The following is a 22,980-nucleotide window of genomic DNA, read 5'->3' on the forward strand; positions in this document are numbered from 1 at the left end:
CAGGAATAGAGACCCTGACTAAGACAGATGAGTTTTACCCTCAAGTTGTAATGCAAGGTTGTTTCTTCAGCTGAGCCCCAGATGTAGGACTTGGCTATGTTTTAGAGATCCCATGGTATAAAAATATGTGCCTTGAAACATGAGAACCACACAGACTGGGGAGGCATTGGAGGGAATCCTCTCAAAACTCTCTAAGGTGTGGCCTGCAGGTTTCTTCAGAGTATGTTCTGTTTCTGTGGAGACTAAATCTTGAGTGGGTAGAACTCTGATCAAATTTAGCAGTGAATCTTCAGCTTCACAGGGGTAGGATGGGGCTCACTGGACCCTTCCTACCACGCTCCTTGGAAGCATGGCCATGATCCCTTATTTGGATTTGTGATCTGTCTTCTAATCTCTAGATTTCCTTTCTGCTGAGAAATATGCTTCTTGAACCCTTCACTTGACAAATACTTAGTGAATACCTATAAAGTACCAGATATTGTATTAAATGATGTTGGCCATCAGTAGGCCCCACCCTTGTGGACCTTTCAGGCTACTGTAGGACACAAGTATTAATCAAGCTATCACAAAGACAACATATGATTATAGTATATGATGTGAATGAAAATTATGCTGCACTTTGAAGGTGAAAAATGGCAATAGAATATAACCTAGACTTGCAGACAGGTTAGTCAAAGAAGACTTCTTTGGGGAGTAACATATAGTTGAAGTGGGAAGGATAACAGAAGTATTAGCTAGGTAAGGTGGTAAGGATGGGAGACAGATAAGAAAGCAGACAGAGCTGCATGTACAAAGACATTTTCTATGCACTTAGAATTTTGTGCACATTAACTCAGCACTCACCACTGTCTTCTGGGATTGCATCATAGCTAACATTTTAGATGACAAAGCTGAAGGTGTATATGCCTTATTGAGTTTTCCAAAGATCACAGCTGGGAAGTGGATGGGCTAGAGTTCAAGCAGTGGACACCATTCCTCAGCTACTGGCTCAGGAACTGGATGGAAGATGGTAATGTCATCTGTTAAGCAAGGAAGGACTGGAAGAAATGGTGCTGAGAACAAATCCCAGCTGTAAGTTCAGTGTTGAATGCCAGGACTGGAGCTTTGGAGACACCTCAGAGGAGGTGAACAAGAGTTCTGTGTTTCTATGGGTCTGGATTTTGGGGAGAGCTGAGGCTGGATATAGGTGTTTGGCAACAATTGACTATTGGAAGCACAGGAAAAACAAAACAAAACAAAATAAAACAGGTTCTGCCCAGGGCCCCCCTGACTCCACATGACCTGGAGCAAGTTCCTTTCCTTTTTTGTTGCATTAACATCACAGTATGGATTTAGCAATATATCCTAGCAGTATGCCAGTGTGACTCTCTCAATGTTTGTTTGTTCTCCTACCACCTGTTGGAAGCATGGCCTTCTATTTAGGATGATAGTAAGGGACCTTTCTTGCCCAGGATGGCAGTCTGTGGTTTTTGTGGTGGGTGTATTTTCCTTTCTTCAGCTCTTAGGTTTCCTTCTTGTGCCTGTCAGTCTGGTTTGGCTGAACTCCATGTTACAGAAAGCAAAATGCCAATTTGAATTAGTCATGGGGATGAGATTTGAAGTGAAGGTTCTTGGTGGTGGGGGATTAATATTTATTGGGTATAGTGCTAAGCAAGTTGGAGTGACTAATTCCCCTCATGGTGCCATGTCCCTATGCTGATGACAATCTATTCTCTTTGTTCTAGCTGTATTTGTCACCTTCTGTTCAAACCTTTCCTGCAAACAGTGGGGTATTGCAGCTATAGTTCACTGGTAAAGTGCCAGCCAGATTAGCATAGCAAAACCCACGTCTTTCATTCCACAGCATTTCCTAGACTGGGAACAGTAGTACACAGCAGGAAGACCAGCCTCAGCCAGATCCCAGCATACCGGGACTATGTCCTGAGACTCTGATTTCAAATCACTGCCAACACCATAAATAAGTTAGAGGCGACATGGCCTCAGAGTCCTAGTGCAGGCCTTTAGGGACCCATGGCCAGTGCTATTATAGCCCATGGGTTTAGCATTTTGGAGGTGTTTATGTCAAATTCTATACTTTGGAATTGTTAGTCTTTTTCCTGAATATTTTAGTCACTTTTTTGTTCAAAGAATAGATTTGTTTCCTCATTAAAGTTTCAGACAGTGCTTTGGTGAATAGATGTTTTTTTTTTTTAAATCAATCGCAAGTCTTCAGCTTTGCCTGGTAACAGATCTTCAGAGGTCATTTGTGGTTTGCAGTTCTCATAAGCCAGTCTGGACATTTTGCATGTAGATTATGACTCAGTCTTCATAACATTTAGAACTACAACTTCTGCTTTCACTTGGTTCTGTGTTTTACTAGGATTGTTGAAAACCACATTGGGTATAAGAGTCTTGGTTCTTTGGCTACCTTTGCTGCTATATCTTAACTGCCTGCTCCTAATGCAGTTGTTCTTGAAATCACTTGCCTTGTACTGTTCTTTTGCTACTAGGGTGTGGTGTCGATGTGTCACCATCTGCCAAACAGTCTTAGATGGCTCCCTGTGACTTTCAACTGATGGGTCTTCCTCACAGAAGAGCTCCCAGCCTCACTCTCCTTGCTCTACCACCCAATGACCATAGAATGTTGGTCATTGTCTTCGACTCCTCCTTCATCCCTCATGCTTATTCAGTTATCAAGTCCTGAGCATTCTATGTTCGAGAGATGCTGATCTTTTCTGCTTGACTTGGTCCAGGCAATTATCACCTGTCAGAGAATCTGGGCTATTAACCCCTATCGTGTCGCCTTCTAGCCAGCATCCTCTTGCAGACAATGTTCTTTGGGTGGTGGTGGTGGAGGATCTCACTATGTAGCCTTGCCTGGGATGGAATTTTCTGTATAGACCAAACTGGCCTACAACACAGCACCGTGCCTGTCCCTGCCTCCCAAGTGTTGGGATTAAAGGTATCTGAAACCATGCTTGGAAACAATAGAGACCCTACAAATACAATCAGGCAAGAGATTTAAATATTATACAATGTATACATGTGTTGAAACTCTACATACCACTTATTATTATGTGCAAGTGTTATGTTTTAGGCTCAGTTAAAAATACATTTAGTTATCTCCTTCACAGCTGCTCATCATATACTGACTTTGATCTGTCATTGCTCATGGTTCTTACCATGTCATCTGTGTTCTCAAATATGGCTCCTGGGCACTTGTATTGTTTGCCCTCTGCTTTCCTCTAAAGCCACAACAGCTCACTACTTCACTCTCACCACACTGCTCAGCAACTGCTCCTTGTCCTTTCTCAGGCGGCCAGCATTTCCAGTGGAACTTTTAGTCTTTGTTTATTTACTTCTACTTTTGCCTCCTTTGCTCTTCCTTTGTCTGAATTCATCTTTGCTTTTGTTCTTCCAGGAACAGCATGAAGTATGAGGGTTTCCTACTGTGCTCATGTATATGTGATGCCTGCAATTTCCATTCTTAAAAAAAAGTTTATTGCTCAACTGTATCTGTGAAACTCAATCAGATGACTGGGAGTCTGATCATTATGGATTTCCATCTTAAAGGCAACTAGACTTTTTTATATTGTTCCGAGAACATTTTATGCAGACACACAAATAGAAGTAGATGTGTATTTGCATTCATTCATTAATTCAAAATGTTCCCCTCTCATTTTATTTTTTTAACCCAAATTTAGGGAGGCTGCTTTGGCAAATGAAATTTCCTTGCAACTACTGATGAAACACAACTATCTTCCATTTTAAACAAAATCAGCCTCACTTTTGAAACCCTAACCAAGCTTGCTGTCTAGTGTCTTATCTTGGAGGTCTGAACATTCCTGTGTTGTAAACAGTCAGTGTTCATCACTATTCTTAGATAAAATAATAGTAGAACTTTGAGTCTTTTAGACACTTGCCATTGCACTTGGGTTTTGGGGTTAGAGATTTGGGGTTATAAATTTTGTACCAAGCTGGTATGGCAGGATAAGCTAGCAGCATGTTCATGTAAAAGTTTGTAAATGGAAAAGCACTTATTGTGTGTAGTTAGTTGTGTGTTTGTTTCCTACTGAGTTTGACAGTTTTGAGCCTTGTTTCTCTCCTACCCCTGAGATTTCACTTTAGACACTCAGGGCCAGAAACAGAGTCTCCCTAATCCTTGGAATAGTTCTCAAGAGTCAAAGCAAGTATGTAAGGACGAGAAAAGAAAGAAACACTTATGAGTCTCTGTTGGAATATTGTTGGTGTAGGTCAGAAGAGAATTGCTTGTGCCACAGGTAAATTATTCCCGTAAGACTTTTGATGAGAATAAAAAAGAAAGAGTCCTTTGGGGAGGCCAACACGATACTGAGATCATTGTTTGGGGTTTTTCTTTTTTGTGCTATGAAAGTATTTGTGGGTGGATTGGATCAGGATTCTGGCAAGACAAGAAGAGCAGAGCATAAACAATGACTGAAAGTTTAGGATTAGGCCAGGGAACTTAGATAAGACGTGTTAAGCACTGTCTTTGTCACTGGTTAGCTTAGGAAGTGGCCCACAAGGCAGCTTTGGGACATGAGAACTCACTCAGCTTTTTAGAGGTTCATTTTGAGGAATGAAAGTCTCTATGTGTGTGTGTATCCTACACATGTATTAAGTTAGAACTTAGGCCTTTTTTTTTTCATTTATTCATTTAGAGTCTTCCCCCTTCCCCGTTGTCTAAGAACACTTATCTTGACTATGTTGAAGAGCCCCAGTGGCTACTTCAGCACAATGCTATTTCTACATTTAGTTCTTGTGTTTTCCTGTATTATCCACAGAGGTCAGGATGATGATGTGCTTGTTTACGAATGGCTTAAGGTAAACAAAGTTATGCAGAGACAAATGGCCCACCTCATGGTCAGTTTTCTCCTAATAAAGCCATGGCGATAGAATTCTGCAGTTTGGATTGTTTCATGCTATACAGTGCACGTTACACTGCAGATGTTATTTTGGGACTGTGGGTTGTAAGCTCTAAAGATGCTGAAAGATTTTTTACAAAGTCAAATATTGAAAAGGGTACAGAGTGAAAAATGGCCCTCTCACTCCTACCCTTTGAGCACCTATTTTAGAAACAACTATAACCCATCTCTTTTGTATAGTTGTATATAAAATACCTTATTTTACTTAGTACTGTATCTGAATCTTATTCTAATACTTATATAATTATAAGTAGTATACTCAAAGTATGTATACAGTTCAGCCTTTTACCTATGTGGTAACCTATTATACATCTGTTATATACTCAGCATTTTTCTTTCTTTCTTTTTTTTTAATTAGATCTTTTCCTCAATTACATTTCCAATGCTATCCCAAAAGTCCCCCATACCCTCCCCCCTACTTCCCTGCCCACCCATTCCCATTTTTTTGGCCTTGGCATTCCCCTGTACTGGGGCATATAAAGTTTTTATGTCCAATGGGCCTCTCTTTCCAGTGATGGCCGACTAGGCCATCTTTTGATACATATGCAGCTAGAGTCAAGAGCTCTGGGGTACTGGTTAGTTCATAATGTTGTTCCACCCATAGGGTTGCGGATCCCTTCAGCTCCTTGGGTACTTTCTCCAGCTCCTCCATTGGGGGCCCTGTGATCCATTCACTAGCTGACTGTGAGCATCCACTTCTGTGTTTGCCAGGCCCCGGCATAGTCTCACAAGAGACAGCTATATCTGGGTCCTTTCAGCAAAATCTTGCTAGTGAATGCAATGGTGTCAGCGTTTAGATGCTGATCATGGGATGGATCTCTGGATATGGCAGTCTCTAGATGTTCCATCCTTTCGTCACAGCTCCAAACTTTGTCTCTGTAACTCCTTCCATGGGTGTTCTGTTCTCAATTCTAAGGAGGGGCATATTGTCCACACTTCAGTCTTCATTCTTCTTGAGTTTCATGTGTTTAGCAAACTGTATCTTATATCTTGGGTATCCTAAGTTTTGGGCTAATATCCACTTATCAGTGAGTACATATTGTGTGAGTTCCTTTGTGATTGTGTTACCTCACTCAGGATGATGCCCTCCAGGTCCATCCATTTGGCTATGAATTTCATAAATTCATTCTTTTTAATAGCTGAGTAGTACTCCATTGTGTAAGTGTATCACATTTTCTGTATCCATTCCTCTGTTGAGGGGCATCTGAGTTCTTTCCAGCTTCTGGCTATTATAAATAAGGCTGCTATGAACATAGTGGAGCATGTGTCCTCCTTACCGGTTGGGACAACTTCTGGATATATGCCCAGGAGAGGTATTGCTGGATCCTCCCGTAATACTATGTCCAATTTTCTGAGGAACCGCCAGACTGATTTCCAGAGTGGTTGTACAAGCTTGCAATCCCACCAACAATGGAGGAGTGTTCCTCTTTCTCCACTTCCTTGCCAGCATCTGCTGTCACCTGAATTTTTGATCTTAGCCATTCTGACTGGTGTGAGGTGGAATCTCAGGGTTGTTTTGATTTGCATTTCCCTGATGATTAAGGATGTTGAACATTTTTTCAGGTGCTTCCCTGCCATTCAGTATTCCTCAGGTGAGAATTCTTTGTTCAGTTCTGAGCCCCATTTTTTAATGGGGTTATTTGATTTTCTGGAGTCAAGGTGTTCTTGAGTTCTTTATATATATTGGATATTAGTCCCCTATCTGATTTATGATAGGTAAAGATCCTTTCCCAATCTGTTGGTGGTCTTTTTGTCTTATTGACGGTGTCTTTTGCCTTGCAGAAGTTTTGCAGTTTCATGAGGTCCCATTTGTCAATTCTCGATCTTAGAGCACAAGCCATTGCTGTTCTATTTAGGAATCTTTTCCCTGTGCCCCTATCTTCAAGGCTTTTCCCCACTTTCTCCTCTATAAGTTTCAGTGTCTCTGGTTTTATGTGAAGTTCCTTGATCAACTTAGATTTGACCTTAGTACAAGGAGATAGGAATGGATTGATTCACATTCTTCTACATGATAACAACCAGTTGTGCCAGCACCATTTGTTGAAAATGCTGTCTTTCCTCCACTGGATGGTTTTAGCTCCCTTGTCGAAGATCAAGTGACCATAGGTATGTGGGTTCATTTCTGGGTCTTCAATTCTATTCCATTGGTCTACTTGTCTGTCACTATACCAGTACCATGCAGTTTTTATCACAATTGCTCTGTAGTAAAGCTTTAGGCCAGGCATGGTGATTCCACCAGAGGTTCTTTTATCCTTGAGAAGAGTTTTTGCTATCCTAGGTTTTTTGTTATTCCAGATGAAGTTGCAGATTGCTCTTTCTAATTCCTTGAAGAATTGAGTTGGAATTTTGATGGGGATTGCATTGAATCTGTAGATTGCTTTTGGCAAGATAGCCATTTTTACAATGTTGATCCTGCCAATCCATGAGCATGGGAGATCTTTCCATCTTCTGAGATCTTTAATTTCTTTCTTCAGAGACTTGAAGTTCTTATCATAGAGATCTTTCACTTCCTTAGTTAGAGTCACGCCAAGATATTTTATATTATTTGTGACTATTGAGAAGGGTGTTGTTTCCCTAATTTCTTTCTCAGCCTGTTTATTCTTTGTGTAGAGAAAGGCCATTGACTTATTTCAGTTAATTTTATATCCAGCTACTTCACCGAAGCTGTTTATCAGGCTTAGGAGTTCTCTGGTGGAATTTTTAGGGTCACTTATATATACTATCATATCATCTGCAAAAAATGATATTTTGACTTCATCTTTTCCAATTTGTATCCCCTTGATCTCCTTTTGTTGTCGAATTGCTCTGGCTAGGACTTCAAGTACAATGTTGAATAGGTATGGGGAGAGTGGACAGCCTTGTCTAGTCCCTGATTTTAGTGGGATTGCTTCAAGCTTCTCACCATTTATTTTGATGTTGGCTACTGGTTTGGTGTATATTGCTTTTTATCATGTTTAGGTATGGGCCTTGAATTCCTGACCTTTCCAAGACTTTTATCATGAATGGGTGTTGGATCTTGTTGAATGCTTTTTATGCATCTAACGAGATGATCATGTGGTTTTTGACTTTGAGAATGTTTATATAATGGATTACGTTGATGGATTTCTGTATATTAAACCATCCCTGCATCCCTGGAATAAAACCTACTTGGTCAGGATGGATGATTGCTTTAATGTGTTCTTGGATTCGGTTAGTGAGAATTTTATTGAGTATTTTTCATCAATATTCATAAGGGAAATTGGTCTGAAGTTCTCTATCTTTGTTGGATCTTTCTGAGGTTTAGGTATCAGAGTAATTGTGGCTTCATAGAATGAGTTGGGTAGAGTTCCTTCTACTTCTATTTTGTGGAATAGTTTGTGCAGAACTGGAATTAGATCTTCTTTGAAGGTCTGGTAGAACTCTGCTCTAAACCCATCTGGTCCTGGGCTTTTTTTGGCTGGGAGACTATTAATGACTGCTTCTATTTCTTTAGGGAATATGGGACTGTTTAGCTCGTTAACTTGATCCTGATTTAATTTTGGTACCTGGTATCTGTCCAGAAATTTGTCCATTTCGTCCAGGTTTTCAAGTTTTGTTGAGTATAGCCTTTTGTAGAAGGATCTGATGGTGTTTTGGATTTCTTCAGGATCTGTTGTTATGTCTCCCTTTTCATTTCTGATTTTGTTAATTAGGATGTTGTCCCTGTGCCCTCTAGTGAGTTTAGCTAAGGGTTTATCTATCTTGTTGATTTTCTCAAAGAACCAACTCCTCATTTGGTTAATTCTTTGAATAGATCTTCTTGTTTCCACTTGGTTGATTTCACCCCTGAGTTTGATTATTTCCTGCCGTCTACTCCTCTTGGGTGAATTTTCTTCCTTTTTTTCTAGAGCTTTTACGTGTGTTGTCAAGCTGCTAGTGTGTGCTCTCTCTAGTTTCTTTTTGGAGGCACTCAGAGCTATGAGTTTCCCTCTTAGAAATGCTTTCATTGTGTCCCATAGTTTTGGGTAAGTTGTGGCTTCATTTTCATTAAACTGTAAAAAGTCTTGAATTTCTTTCTTTATTCCATCCTTGACCAAGGTATCATTGAGAAGAGTGTTATTCAGTTTCCACGTGAATGTTGGCTTTCTATTATTTATGTTGTTATTGAAGATCAGCCTTAGTCCATGGTGGTCTGATAGGATGCATGGGACAATTTCAATATTTTTGTATCTGTTGAGGCCTGTCTTGTGACCAATTATATGGTCAATTTTGGAGAAGGTCCCGTGAGGTGCTGAGAAGAAGGTATATCCTTTTGTTTTAGGGTAAAATGTTCTGTAGATATCTGTTAAGTCCATTTGTTTCATAACTTCTGTTAGTTTCACTGTGTCCCTGTTTAGTTTCTGTTTCCAGGATCTGTCCATTGATGAAAGTGGTGTGTTGAAGTCTCCCACTATTATTGTGTGAGGTGCAATGTGTGCTTTGAGCTTTACTAATGTGTCTTTATTGAATGTGGCTGCCCTTGCATTTGGGGCATAGATATTCAGAATTGAGAGTTCCTCTTGGAGGATTTTACCTTTGATGTGAATGAAGTGTCCCTCCTTGTCTTTTTTGATAACTTTGGGTTGGAAGTCGATTTTATTCGATATCAGAATGGCTACTCCAGCTTGTTTCTTCATACCATTTGCTTGGAAAATTGTTTTCCAGCCTTTCACTCTGAGGTAGTGTCTTTTTCCCTGAGATGGGTTTCCTGTAAGCAGCAGAATGTTGGGTCCTGTTTGTGTAGCCAGTCTCTTAGTCTATGTCTTTTTATTGGGGAATTGAGCCCATTGATATTAAGAGATATCAAGGAAAAGTAATTGTTGCTTCCTTTTATTTTTGTTGTTAGAGTTGGCATTCTGTTCTTGTGGCAGTCTTCTTTTAGGTTCGTTGAGGGATTACTTTCTTGCTTTTTCTAGGGCGTGATTTCTGTCCTTCTATTGTTTTTGTTTTTTTTTTCTGTTATTATCCGTTGAAGGACTGGATTTGTGGAAAGATAATGTGTGAATTTGGTTTTGTCGTGGAATACTTTGGTTTCTCCATCTATGGTAATTGAGAGTTTGGCCGGATATAGTAACCTGGGCTGGCATTTGTGTTCTCTTAGTGTCTGTATAACATCTGTCCAGGCTCTTCTGGCTTTCATAGTCTTTGGTGAAAAGTCTGGTGTAATTCTGATAGGCCTGCCTTTATATGATACTTGACCTTTCTCCCTTACTGCTTTTAATATTCTATCTTTATTTAGTGCATTTGTTGTTCTGATTATTATGTGTTGGGAGGAATTTCTTTTCTGGTCCAGTCTATTTGGAGTTCTGTAGGCTTCTTGTATGATCATGGGCATCTCTTTCTTTAGGATTGCGAAGTTTTCTTCTATTATTTTATTGAAGATATTTGCTGGCCCTTTAAGTTGAAAATCTTCATTCTCATCAACTCCTATTATCCGTAGGTTTGGTCTTCTCATTGTGTCCTGTATTTCCTGGATGTTTTGAGTTAGGATCCTTTTGCATTTTGTATTTTCTTTGATTGTTGTGCCGATGTTCTCTATGGAATCTTCTGCACCTGAGATTCTCTCTTCCATCTCTTGTATTCTGTTGCTGATGCTTGCATCTATGGTTCCAGATTTCTTTCCTAGGTTTTCTATCTCCAGCATTGCCTCACTTTGGGTTTTCTTTATTGTGTCTACTTCCCTTTTTAGGTCTAGTATGGTTTTGTTCATATCCATCACCTGTTTGGATGTGTTTTCCTGTTTTTCTTTAAGGACCTGTAACTCTTTAGCAGTGCTCTCCTGTATTTCTTTAAGTGAGTTATGAAAGTCCTTCTTGATGTCCTCTACCATCATCATGCTTTTAAATCTGGGTCTAGATTTTCGGCTGTGTTGGGGTGCCCAGGACTAAGTAGGGTGGGAGTGCTGCGTTCTGATGATGGTGAGTGGTTTTGATTTCTGTTAGTAGGATTCTTACGTTTGCCTTTTGCCATCTGGTAATCTCTGAAGCTAGCTGTTATAGTTGTCTCTGGTTAAAGCTTGTTCCTTAGGTGACTCTGTTAGCCTCTATCAGCAGACATGGGAGGCTAGCTCTCTCCTTAGTTTCAGTGGTCAGAGTATTCTCTGCAGGCAAGCTCTAGTCTTGCAGGGAAGGTGCCCAGATATCTGGTGTTCGAACCTGCCTCCTGGCAGAAGTTGTGTTCCAATCACCAGAAGTCTTAGGATCCCGTGGGGAATCCTGTGTGGGTCCTTGAGGGTGTCCGGAGACTCCACTGGCAAGGCACCTGAGTGCTCAAGTGGACCGGTAGGGACTTGTGCCCCACCTCAGGCCGGGTTGCCTGCTTCCCTAGTTAATGCAGTCTCAGGTCCTGCTCAATTGGATTGGAGCAGAAGCTGTGTTCCACTCACCAGAGGTCTTAGGGTCCCGTGGGGAATCCCTTGCGGATCTTTGCAGGTGTCCGGAGACTCCTCTGGCAAGGCACCCCGATACTCGAGTGGACCGGAAGGGGAGCATTTTTCTTTAACAATAGTTTTACTAATATTCTGTGGCAGCACACAAAAACTATCTTTTTGTGTTTTTGTTGTACAAGCTCTTAGTGTTTTGTTGTATGTATTTTCTATAAGCCATTTAAGCAGCCCCTTCTTACTGACATCTAGCTCTTGCAAGCATAGCATTGTTAGATGTTATATAGACTCAATTCTCAGGTATACAACTCTTTATTGAAATTGTCTACACTTTGGTAATTCTTATAGAAAATTTCAGATTCTAAGCTCTACCAATTTACACACTTGACATAATGTAAAAAATGTCTCTTTTCTGGAACCTTTGTAAAATACATTAACAAACTTATAGACATTTCTCATTCTATGGAAAAATGCTGTCTTTGTATATTAATTAACATACCTTTTAGTGAATTGGAAATTTTAATGTTACAGTGTTTTTTCCCCAAGTATACTTTACTGTGTATTGCTTCTTCCTTTCATAGGCCTTTTGTCTTTTGTCTGGGGTATTCACGCTTTTGTACTGATTTGTTATTCTAAAACCTGAAACCATAGCATTTTAAACCCACGAGATTTGGCAAGCTGTGTGGAAAACTGCTCGTTAGGTGTTCAAATATAGGTTGTGGACACTTGAGGCACTTGAAAGAGGTTAGGGACACAAGTTTCTTTTCAGCTCTGTAGGTACATCAGGTCTGTAGGCAATGGGAATCTCTTATTTATATGATTATACCAACAAGGTTAAATTACTTACTGTCTTAGTGTTCTATTACTGTGAAGAAATACCATGACCATGGCAACTCTTATTTTAAAAATCATTTAATTGGGGCTTGCTTACATTTTCAGAGATTCACCATACTGTCATCATGGCGGGTGGCACACAGGTAGACATAGTACTGGAGAAGTAACTGAGAAAGTTCTATATGCAGATCCATATGCATTAGGAAGAGAGAAACAGTGGGCTTCAAGTAGGTTGTTTTGAAACTTCAAAGCTTACCCCCACTGCCACACTTCCTCCAACCAGGCCAGACCTCCTAATCCTTTCAAATAGTGCCACTCCTTGATGAAGTATTAAAATCTATGAGTCTGTGGTGGCCATTCTTATTCAAATGACCAAACTTAGTTTATGAGTATAGCTTAGGGCTTAATGGTCATTTGTTATTAGCGATAGGAAGTGAGCTTCTCTGTTTTTATTTCGTTCTCTCCCTCTGCCTAAAGCAGAAGACAGAGGAAGAGAAAATATATGCATTTGAGGAAAGAGGTGTAGAACTGGTTTGATTTTTTTTAATAGTTATATATGTCCTCATTCTTGATTTGGGACATTATTTACCAGATTCACTCTCCATTTTATTTCAAGCCCTAGCTATACTTTTTTTTTCTTTTTCTTTTTTTTTTTTTTTTTTACTATTCCTAAGGGATAATGAGGTTTGTGTGTCTAGTGTATATTTTACCTCACTGTGTCTGCTGTAAAGCCAATGGATAACTACATGGCACTGTAACTACAAGGAGGACCTGTTTTCTTGTAGTATCAAGCCTTCTGTCTACTTGTTTCCTTTGGTCATTCATAGTTCTTTTTCTAGTTTCCTAGCCATTATTCTTGGGGGAAGAATTATTTTACTTCAAAAGATTCTGAAGTTTATATTTTTTCTCAGCTGAAAGCTTTAAAAAATTTTGTATTCCTCAGTAAATGCTCATTATGTGACCATTCTTTTTTTTTTTTTTTAACATAAACGCTACACAAATCACAGTACAGTGTTCATGCCTGTGTGTTACTCTCTGTGCTATAGCCAGAAGAGTGTTTTAGTATTCCCATGTACAGTTAGCTTTAAATATATTAGGCAGAAAACGTGTGTTTTTAAGAAGGCAACAAGAACATCTTTCCCAATACATATCATCTTCAAAATGCATTCATTATGTTCTGTCTTTTTAATTGTTATATTTTGGTACAGGAGTATTGTTCCTCATTAATATCCTGTATCTTCATATACAAATTGCACAGAACACAGTAAAATTTCCCCATGTAACTGAAAGAAAAGTCCTTTAACATAGATGCTAAACAAAACACAGTAGAGTTTGCAAGCCTGTGTGTTATTCTCTGTGCTAGTAAACAGAAGAGTGTTTCTTTTAGTATTCCCATTTATAATTAGTTAGCTGAAAATATCTTCTGTGAAAAATGTATGTTTTTAAGAAGACTCCAAGCACCTTTCTTCCAATACCCATCCTCTTCAAAACACATTCAGTATGCTCTGTCTTTGGAATTGCTTCATTTTGGTACAGGAGTACTGTTCCCCATTACTTTCCTGTATTCATTCTTTCTTTCTTTCTCTCTTTCTCTCTCTCTTTCTTTCTTTCTTTCTTTTGTTTTTTTTTTTTTTGTTTGTTTTTTCGAGACAGGGTTTCTCTGTGTAGCCCTGGCTGTCCTGGAACTCACTCTGTAGACCAGGTTGGCCTCGAACTCAGAAATCTGCCTGCCTCTGCCTCCCAAGTGCTAGGATTAAAGGCATGGGCCACCACCAACCGGCTTTTCTTTTTTTTATTGGATATTTTACTTATTTACATTTCAAATGTTATCCCCTTCCCGGTTCCCCTCTGTAGACTCCCTATCCCACCCCTCCCTGCTTCTATGAGGGTGTGCCCCCACCCACCCACCCACTCCCGCCTCCCCACCCTGGCATTCCCCTAAACTGGAACATCGAGCCTTCCCAGGACCAAGGACCTCTCCTCCCATTGATGCCCAGCAAGGCTATCCTCTGCTACTTATGCAGCTGGAGCCATGGGTCCCTCCATGTGTACTCCTTGGTTGGTGGTTTAGTCCCTGGGAGCTCTGTGGAGGGAGTCTGGTTGGTTGATATTGCTGTTCTTTCTATGGGGTTGAACACCCCTTCAGCTCCTTAAGTCCTTTCCCTAACTTCTCCACTGGAGACCCTACTGCAGAGCATCTCAGGAAACAGCTGTATTAGGCTCCTGTCAGCAAGCACTTCTTGGCATCCACAATAGTGTCTGGGTTTCTTGACAATTACTCTATTTGCTTTGTTTCTTTTCTGGTAGTCACCTTTAATATAACAAGCATTTTATTATTATTATTATTATTATTATTATTATTATTATATGAGAATACTAAAGAAATGGCTTACTGAATGAAAACTCTAGGGAAGTACATATTTGGGAGAGAAGCTGAAGGATATTTGTAGAAATAAGATATTAATTCAGCAATTATCAGAACCGATCAGAGTATTGCCTTAAGGCCTGAAAGTATTTATATTTAGACAGTGGGCGATGAGGGAATGGTAACAAATAATAGCCATAGATTTAATGGTATTGCAACTGGGTGGGGTTAGACTACAGATAACTACAGCTGAGTGTGTTCTATTTGTGGCATTAATGCTCTCCCATGAGGTATGAGGTATTACACTGAAGTAAGCCTCAGAACTGAAGTAAGATTGTAGCCAGAACTTTCTGAGGAATAGTTAGGGTGCACATTGGTTTGATAGATAGAAGCTCCTCTGATACAGTGTTTTAGATATAGCTGCAAACACCTGTCTGAATGCTAGATCTTAGACAGCACTTTATAAAGTAGAGCTAAGGGTGGTGTTTGTTTTTATTTACTCTCAGGGCTCTGGTCTTAGTTATAGACTAAGCTGTTGCTATGTAAGCCTCCTTTATAAGGGCACCATTTTAGCCCTTTGCCCATCTATACTCTTCTTCGTGTGAGGTGAACAGTAATGTCATGGCTTCTGTCCCAACAACAGTAGTGACTACTGGCTGAGTGTATATCTGGGGGCAATGCTGTGCTTGGCCCTTTCAGCCTTTCCAATAGTCTTGCACAGTGGCCATTATAACCATCCATTTGTAAATCTTAGTTAAGCAGCTTCTGTGAGTCAGCAAGCATCCCAGTGTTACACTGAGGGTACAAACTTGTTCTCAAGTCACTTGTAACCAAGTTGAGGAGATGAGTTCAAGTCATACAATCTCCATTTATGCATGTAGAACTGAAAACAGAATCACTGGAAAGATAAGGAGTGGCATGTAACCGAAAAAAATACAACATAAGGCTACAAAATGAGGAGAGGCTTCCCCTAAGAACTGATGCTTGAGCTCAGCTGTGAAGCATGACGTGGGACATAAGTTGACTTAGGCAAGGATGGAGCTGTGATGTGAGGAGAGGAATCTTTCATGTTGTGGCAAGATCCTTGACAAGAGGCATTCACTGGGCAGGTTCTTTTTTTAAATTTAATTTTATTTTTACAGTCCTGCCATTATCCCCCTCCCAGACCACCCTCCCACAGTTCCTCATATCATTCCTCTTCCCCCTGTCTCCAAGAGGATGCCTGCCCCCTTGTCAGGCCTCCTCACTCCTTGGTGTCTCCATTCTCTTGAGGGTTAGGTACATCTTCTCTCACTGAGGCCAGGCCAGGCATTCCTCTGCTGTATATGTGTTGAGGCCTCGGACCAGCTGCCTGTTTGGTGACTCAGTGTCTGAGGGATCTCAGGGGTCTGGGTTAGTTGAGACTGCTAGTCTTCCTAATGGGGTTATCCTTCTCTTCAGCTTCTTCCAGCCTTTCCCTAATCCCACCACAGGGGTCCCCGACTTCAGCCTGTTGGTTGGGTATAATTATCTGCAGCTGTCTCAGTCACCTGAGTGTTGGGCCTCTCAGGGAACAGCTATGCTAGGCTCCTGTCTGTAAGCACATCATAGCATCAGTAATACTGTCAGGCCTTGGAGCCTCCCCTTGAGATGGATCCACTGGGGTAGGTTCTTAATTGGAGACAACAGGAACTCCTTTGAGTAGTTAAGCAAAAGTGCTTCATAATAGGCAGTATGGATAACTTATTAAATCTTTGAAAGACCCAAAGAAAATCTAAGCCTAGAAGAACACCTCCAGTCTCACAGATAAGCTCGGCTGGTACTGGAATCTTGCCTCTGCCATAGTCAGACAGCTACAGGGTTAGGAAATGCTGCCATCGTTTCACCTCTACTTCCACTGTGTGACCTCAACAAGCCACATGAAGGCCCTGTTCACCTCTTCTTTCACCCTGTAACTTGGATTTGAATCAGGTTTCCATGGGTGGGTCCGTTGTCCCACCTGGAATTCTATCACCAAGTATTAGGGCATTGCTGTTCTTTTACTACGCAGCCTGTGCAGCATGAGGAGCTATGCTAAACAGGGATAACATGTATTTTGACTGAGCCAGTCTGCTCCACATCACATAGAGAACAGACACATTGGAACTAAAGGCTGGTGTGACTAGAGCCTGGAGTGGGAGAGAGATGAGACTGGAGATCAGGATAGGACTCAATGGGCCTTGGGATTGCCTTTTTGGAGTGGGAAGCAGGTAGCTTAGAAATTAAGTTGTTAATAAGGGCCCTTCCCAAATTTGAATGCCAGTTTGCATGCTTCTGGAACCTGAACTGTATTCGTACTTTGAGTCTGTAGCCTAAATCTCAGAAGTATTTCTTGTTTTTAGTCTGAGTTCTTGGAGCATCTGGTTCCCATCTGGCCTCAGGCTCTCTTGAGTGTGAAAGGGAGAAAGAACATCCTGGCAATGTCAGGCAAGGCAGCCTACCTGACCTACAGGGATGGGGATAAAACATTGTTACAGTGTGTTTGAAAGTCTGTGGCCTTCACAGAGTCTCATCTTACTGCTGATTTCTTATTTTCTCCGGGCATTGAGGAAAAAAACCTGAAAATTGTAAAGGGCATCTTTCTGTCCAGAGAAGTAGACCTTGGCTCCTTATGTAAGAATTGGAGAGGTTACTAAGAAGTATTTCTTATGTTCATCAAAATAGCATCTGTGTTTCATATGAAAATAACAATAACTAAACTGATTGACTATATGCATGGTAGCCTATCTTCCAGATTCTTTCAACATGTGAAAACATGGCAGATGCTGCTCACATACAAAAACTATGTGCTTAAAAAAGAGGTTTTCTGAAGAATCTAATAGGCTACCAGCTGTAATTTGAAACTAAATCAGGTGATGGGGAGGGTGTAAATGTAATATAATAATATAATATTATAATAATATAATATAATCATTCACATCTCAAAGTCAGATCCTTGATCTACCACACTTTCTGAAAAGAAAACAATCCCTTATTGTAGGATGGGTGGGTAGGCAGAAAGAGATAGCCATAAAGCTCGATGACAAAGAGTTCATGTTCTGTCTCTTATTTCTAGGCATGTGGTTTTGGTCAACTACTTCATTTACCTAATCCCCAGTTTCCTGTTCTGCAAATTGGAAATAATGGGCCCTACAAGGATGAGAATTGATATATTAGTTACTTATACTGTCTACCATTTAGCAGAGTGGTAAATACACATTACCAAACATTCACTTATGTTCATGGGGATAGCTTTCTTTTGTTTGAGAATTTCATATATGCATATAATGTATTTTGATAAAATCTACCCTCTTTCCATCCTCTCTAGTTTCTCCATATGTCACACCATTACTTATTATCAGTTTTATATACCTTTTAAAAAATTCCATTGAATTCACTATATGTACATGGGTAAAGGACAATCTACTGAGGCATGGGTGTCCAAGAAAACTGCCTCTCCCTCCCATAGCAGCCATCACTTAGAAATAGCTCCTCAGCTGGGGATGGGACTTCACAAGCCTCTACACATGCTGGGATTTTTAGCTGGTTTGATTTTGTACAGGTATTCATGTAGTCACAGGTGCCATGAGTCCATATGTGCAATGACACCATCATGTCAGATAAACATGGTTTCATTTCAGATGTCTATTACTGCTGGCTCTTATGTTCTTTCAATCTCCCTCTTCCATGATGATCCTTGAGCCCTGGAGACTGAGGATGTGTTATAGTTATCCATTTAGAGCTGAACACTCCATAGTCTTATACTCTTTATACACCGATCAGTTGTTGGTCACTGTATTAATCACCAACTACTACACTAAGAAGCTTTTATGATGAGACTCAAGAGATAGACTAATATAGGGAGCAGTTTATTATTGTATTCATTTAGCAGAATAATGATAGTATTAGGTTTTCCCCTAGGGCATATGACCTAGTTAGCAATAGATTTTTGGCCCAGTTAATGGTACCACACATGAGTTCTGTCTTATGGAGAAGCCTTTAAATTCAACCAGAAAGTGGTTCGCTACGCCTATAGGACTATATAGCATTCTTGCTTCTGTAAACATCAGTAGGCATATCTTTCCAGACTAGTCATTGCTGTGAACTTTACATTGTCTTTAGAGCTAGCAACTGCATACTATACATTAGGGTCAGAAAGATTCCTGCAGTTTAACATTAACCTAAGATGGTGAAATTTGAGCTCTAAATTACTTTTGAAAATAATGGCAAAAAGTAGTTTTTGTACTGTTTCTGCTAAGGCTACAAAGGAACTTTAGTCTAAAATCTCTCTCCCTTCATTGGTGGGATGGTAAACTCTTAAGTCAACAGCATGTATAGGAGGCCTCCAGAGTAGTCTTATTTTGTAAGCAGAAATGTTCTATGGCTAAAACAGGATATACACACCCTTTTAACATTCTACCAGACAATAGTTCTTTGTAATTCATATTATTCACATTTGTGTGATTTTTTTAAAGGTACTTTGAGGGTAAATTTCATTTTGGAGTATTTTATGAATAGTATTATTTTTTAATAAGTCTTTTGATGGCTCTTTCATTACAAACAGCATGTTTTCCCTGGAGACAATAACTTGAAGCACCAAATATTTGCATTTCATCTGAAACAAAATCAAGGAATTGAATGTTTTGAATATAAGCAAATATAATTCTCCTGTGTCTGGAGAAACCGTATAATGTGCCATATGTTTGTAGATTGTGTAGACAGATGTGGAAGAATGTTCTTTCTCCTCATGTTTTTTGTTTTTCTTTTTGAACACAGAGTTTCATGTAGCTCAGGCCAACCTCAAACTCACTATGCAGCCAAGGCTTGTTTTAAATTCCTGGTCCATTTGGACCTACCTCCAGAGAATTATAGATATGTACCATCACTCTGGTTTCTCTCTCTCTCTTTTTTCTTCAAATTACTGGCAAAACTCAAAATTTGCATCAAGTAGCAAATACCTCTGCCCAGCCAACAAAACCAGTGGAGCTGGGGTTGAACAGGCAGACTCATTAGGATGTACTTGAAGGAAGAGCCTTTCCTGGTTCTGGCTTCTGCTTGAGTAGCTGAGTCTCCATAAAATGCTTACTCCTATTTCTCAGTGCCCTTGGTCTCTGCTAATTTCTTAGAGGTGACTGAACTTTCAAGTCTTTATTCATGACAGTATGTTACTTGTTTCAAGTTACTTTATTCATAACTTTGATTGATTTGGGGGTTACCTCAGAGGTGGTGGTGCCATGTATTTGGGTCCTGCAGCAAGATGGTCCTTAGATACTGACGAAGAGGCACTGAGTTACAATTTCAGTTCTGGAGTGGGTCTTCTGTGCTGAGGGCTGTGTGAGGATTTTGTTCTCTTTCATTTCTCTCCAAACCCTTCTTACCTGTAAGCCACATTTGTCTCTGGCTTCAGTTGCTCAAATGGTTGTAACCGTTCTTCCTTGTCTTCACATTTCAGTGAGGTGATCCCTCCGTGACTTGGAGTCTGGATATTTGATCATCCTGTTGAATATTATCTGTGGTTCCTACTCACTTCTAGATATACTTTGTTAACTATGAGCTCTGCTTTTCACCTGGGCCAGATTGAGGCAACTCCACCCATGTCCGTGCTGCACTGGAAGTGTTTATGTGACCCAAAATGGGGCTGCTTCTAGGAGTTGACCACTTCCTCTCCTTTTTTTGGAGACACTGTATTACTGTGTAGAACTTGAATTCTCTATGTTCCCTAGCTTGGCCTTGAACTCATGATCCCCTACGTCAGCCTCCTGGATACATGGATTATAGGCATGCACCCTACTCCTTTCTCTATATCGCTTCTGTCCTAATCTCACAGACTCTTCTTGCTGCTTCATAGCTTAAGTTGCACCTGGCCCTTGTTCTGACTCATGGCCTGGCTGTGTATCTATTCAGGTTTTGCTTTCTCTGTTTGTTGATTTGTATTTGTATCATTCATATCTTTAATCTGACAAAGGTTGTTCTTCTAAGAACATGCATCTTCTTTTTTTTATTTAAAACTACTTCTTTTCTTTTTTTTAGGTATTTTCTTCATTTACATTTCCAATGCTATCCCAGAAGTCCCCCATACTCTCCCCCCACTCCCCTACCCACCCACTCCCACTTCTTGGCCCTGGCGTTCCCCTGTACTGAGGCATATAAAGTTTGCATGACCAATGGGCCTCTCTTTCCAGTGATGGCCAACTAGGCCATCTTCTGATACATATGCAGCTAGAGACACGAGCTCCGGGGTACTGGTTAGTTCATATTGTTGTTCCACCTATAGGGTTGCAGATCCCTTTAGCTCCTTGGGTACTTTCTCTAGCTCCTCCAATGGGGGGCCTGTGATCCATCCAATAGCTGACTGTGAGCATCCACTTCTGTGTTTGCCAGGCCCCGGCATAGCCTCACAAGAGACAGCTATATCAGGGTCCTTTCAGCAAAATCTTGCTGGCGTATACAATGGTGTCAGCGTTTGGAGGCTGATTATGGGATGGATCCCCAGGTATGGCAGTCTCTAGATGGTCCATCCTTGATGCCAAAGCATCTCAGAGGCCAGTGTGTTATGAACCCAATTACTGTTGTTTCCATGTAGTCAGATGATAGCAGGTATGAGTCATGTCATTCATCCACACAGCCACACTTAGCTGCTGCTTACCTTTGTAACAGACTGTGTTGGGGCAGGAAGTGACCTCAGTTATGTGTGTAGGCATGGTTGTACATATGGTAGAAATATGGAAAGGGCACTTTGGAGCAGAAGGATGTAAGAAGGGGAAGGATTTCATCAGGCTGGCACCAGAGGAAGAGTTTCCAGGGAAGACCTGAGTTTGGTCTGTAAGACGTGAGCACTTGGGGAATTACAAACCTACCAAGTCAGCAAAAAGTAGCATGCAAGAGTCCTGATGTCCAGGTAGAATTGACCAAGACCTATTAAAAAGTGACTCACGCTACTCAGGCATGAAGTAATATAAATAGGAAAGAAAGTAGCTGCAAGATTAATAGATTTTTTTCTCAAATTTCTCAATTTCTCAAAATGTCTCCAATTATGACCTTGGAGAAGGAACAACCATGGGCTAGAATGAAGAAGGACTAGGTTGGGAGGCCTCATTCCCAGGAGAGAAGTAATGCACTCCCAGGGAGCAGGGCTTTCCATTAGTAGCAGGTGATGCAGCAGATCAACATTTAGCATGAAGACTTCTGTGCAGCAATATCTGTCTTGTCTTTACTCGTTTCCTTTTGCCTTCTTTGTGACCACCTCTTGGTTCCATGGACATGGCCCTTGGTAAACATACATGGTTTTAAGGTGGATGGGAAAGATGGAGCAAAGCCCCAGATGTTTCTCTCAGCACTTCCATTTTGTGTGTATTCTGGAAGCCTAGACTAGCTTTTATTTGCTCCTGCATTGCCTTCTGGGCTTCTGAGCTCTTAAATCTTCAAATTTGGCATGCCCGCCTGCCCTCTAGTGGCAGTTTTGGTGCACCCCTTTGTTACCCTGCTGATGGCAATCTCACAGTAGTTCTCATTGCTCAGCTTTGTATTTAGTAAACAGTCCCAACTCATACATGTGAAGGGTAGATTCAGTGATACTGACTTAGGACCCAGGGAGTTGGGTTGGGCTTGGAAATTTTGACTCCTGAATTTATACAGTGTAAATGCAACAGGAGAAAAAGAGTAACACAGTTATGATAGCTCACATCAATAATCCCAGCACTAAGGAACAGAAATCAGTAAATCTGAACCTAACTTTGGCTATATAGTAAGTTCTAGGCAATCCTGGGCTACAGTATGAGATTAAGTCTCAAAAACAAACAAACAAACAAACAAACAAACAAAGAAAACATATGAAACTAAAAGATTATGCAGTTATAGTGTTGCCATATGTTCTGTGAAGAGCAGAAGAGAATATAAGGCTAAGGAGATGGCTCAGCAGATAAAGCACTTGTTATGCAAATGTGAAGACCAGAGGTCAGATCTCTAGAACCTGCTTAATGTCCACTGGGCATGGTAGCCTACCTATAATTCTAGTGCTTGGAATGTGGAGTCAGGGGTCAAGCTGGCTAACTACAGTAGACTTAACAGAGTAAAACCTTCAGTTGAGAAATTCTGTCTCAATACGTAAGGTGTGATAAATTGAAGAAGACTCCTGATATCATCTTTGCCCCCCAACATGCCATCCACATACATGTGAAAATTTTATTATTATCCACTTAGCTAATCTAAGAGGGTCAGATGTGATGAATAGTTGAAGAGAACTATTGGTGGCCTTAAAACCTGTCACCATTCTTTACCTGTTCAGTAATTCATGTTCCTGTTAACTTTGAAGATAGAAAAGACCATGAAGCTTGCTGTCTCCTTTATCTGATAGTTTATGTTTTGGTTAAATTCTTTTTATGAGACAGTTATGTTTATTCCTTTCAGGAGAAATTTTAAAAAATACAAAATAATATTCATTGGTGTTTAAGTCTTACACCTCATCTCATGACAGGCATGTTCTG

The 22,980-nt window shown here is 40.4% G+C and overlaps 1 protein-coding gene across 13 annotated transcripts in view; it reads left to right on the plus strand.

Moving 5' to 3' along the window:
• Reps2 (RALBP1 associated Eps domain containing 2) overlaps nt 1-22,980 on the plus strand; it is a 252,394-nt gene that overhangs the window by 108,722 nt on the left and 120,692 nt on the right. The gene's annotated exons all lie outside the window — the stretch shown is intronic.

This window comes from Mus caroli, unplaced genomic scaffold, assembly GCF_978045245.1.
Source record: "Mus caroli unplaced genomic scaffold, Mus_caroli_1 scaffold_5, whole genome shotgun sequence".
NCBI lineage: Eukaryota > Metazoa > Chordata > Mammalia > Rodentia > Muridae > Mus > Mus caroli.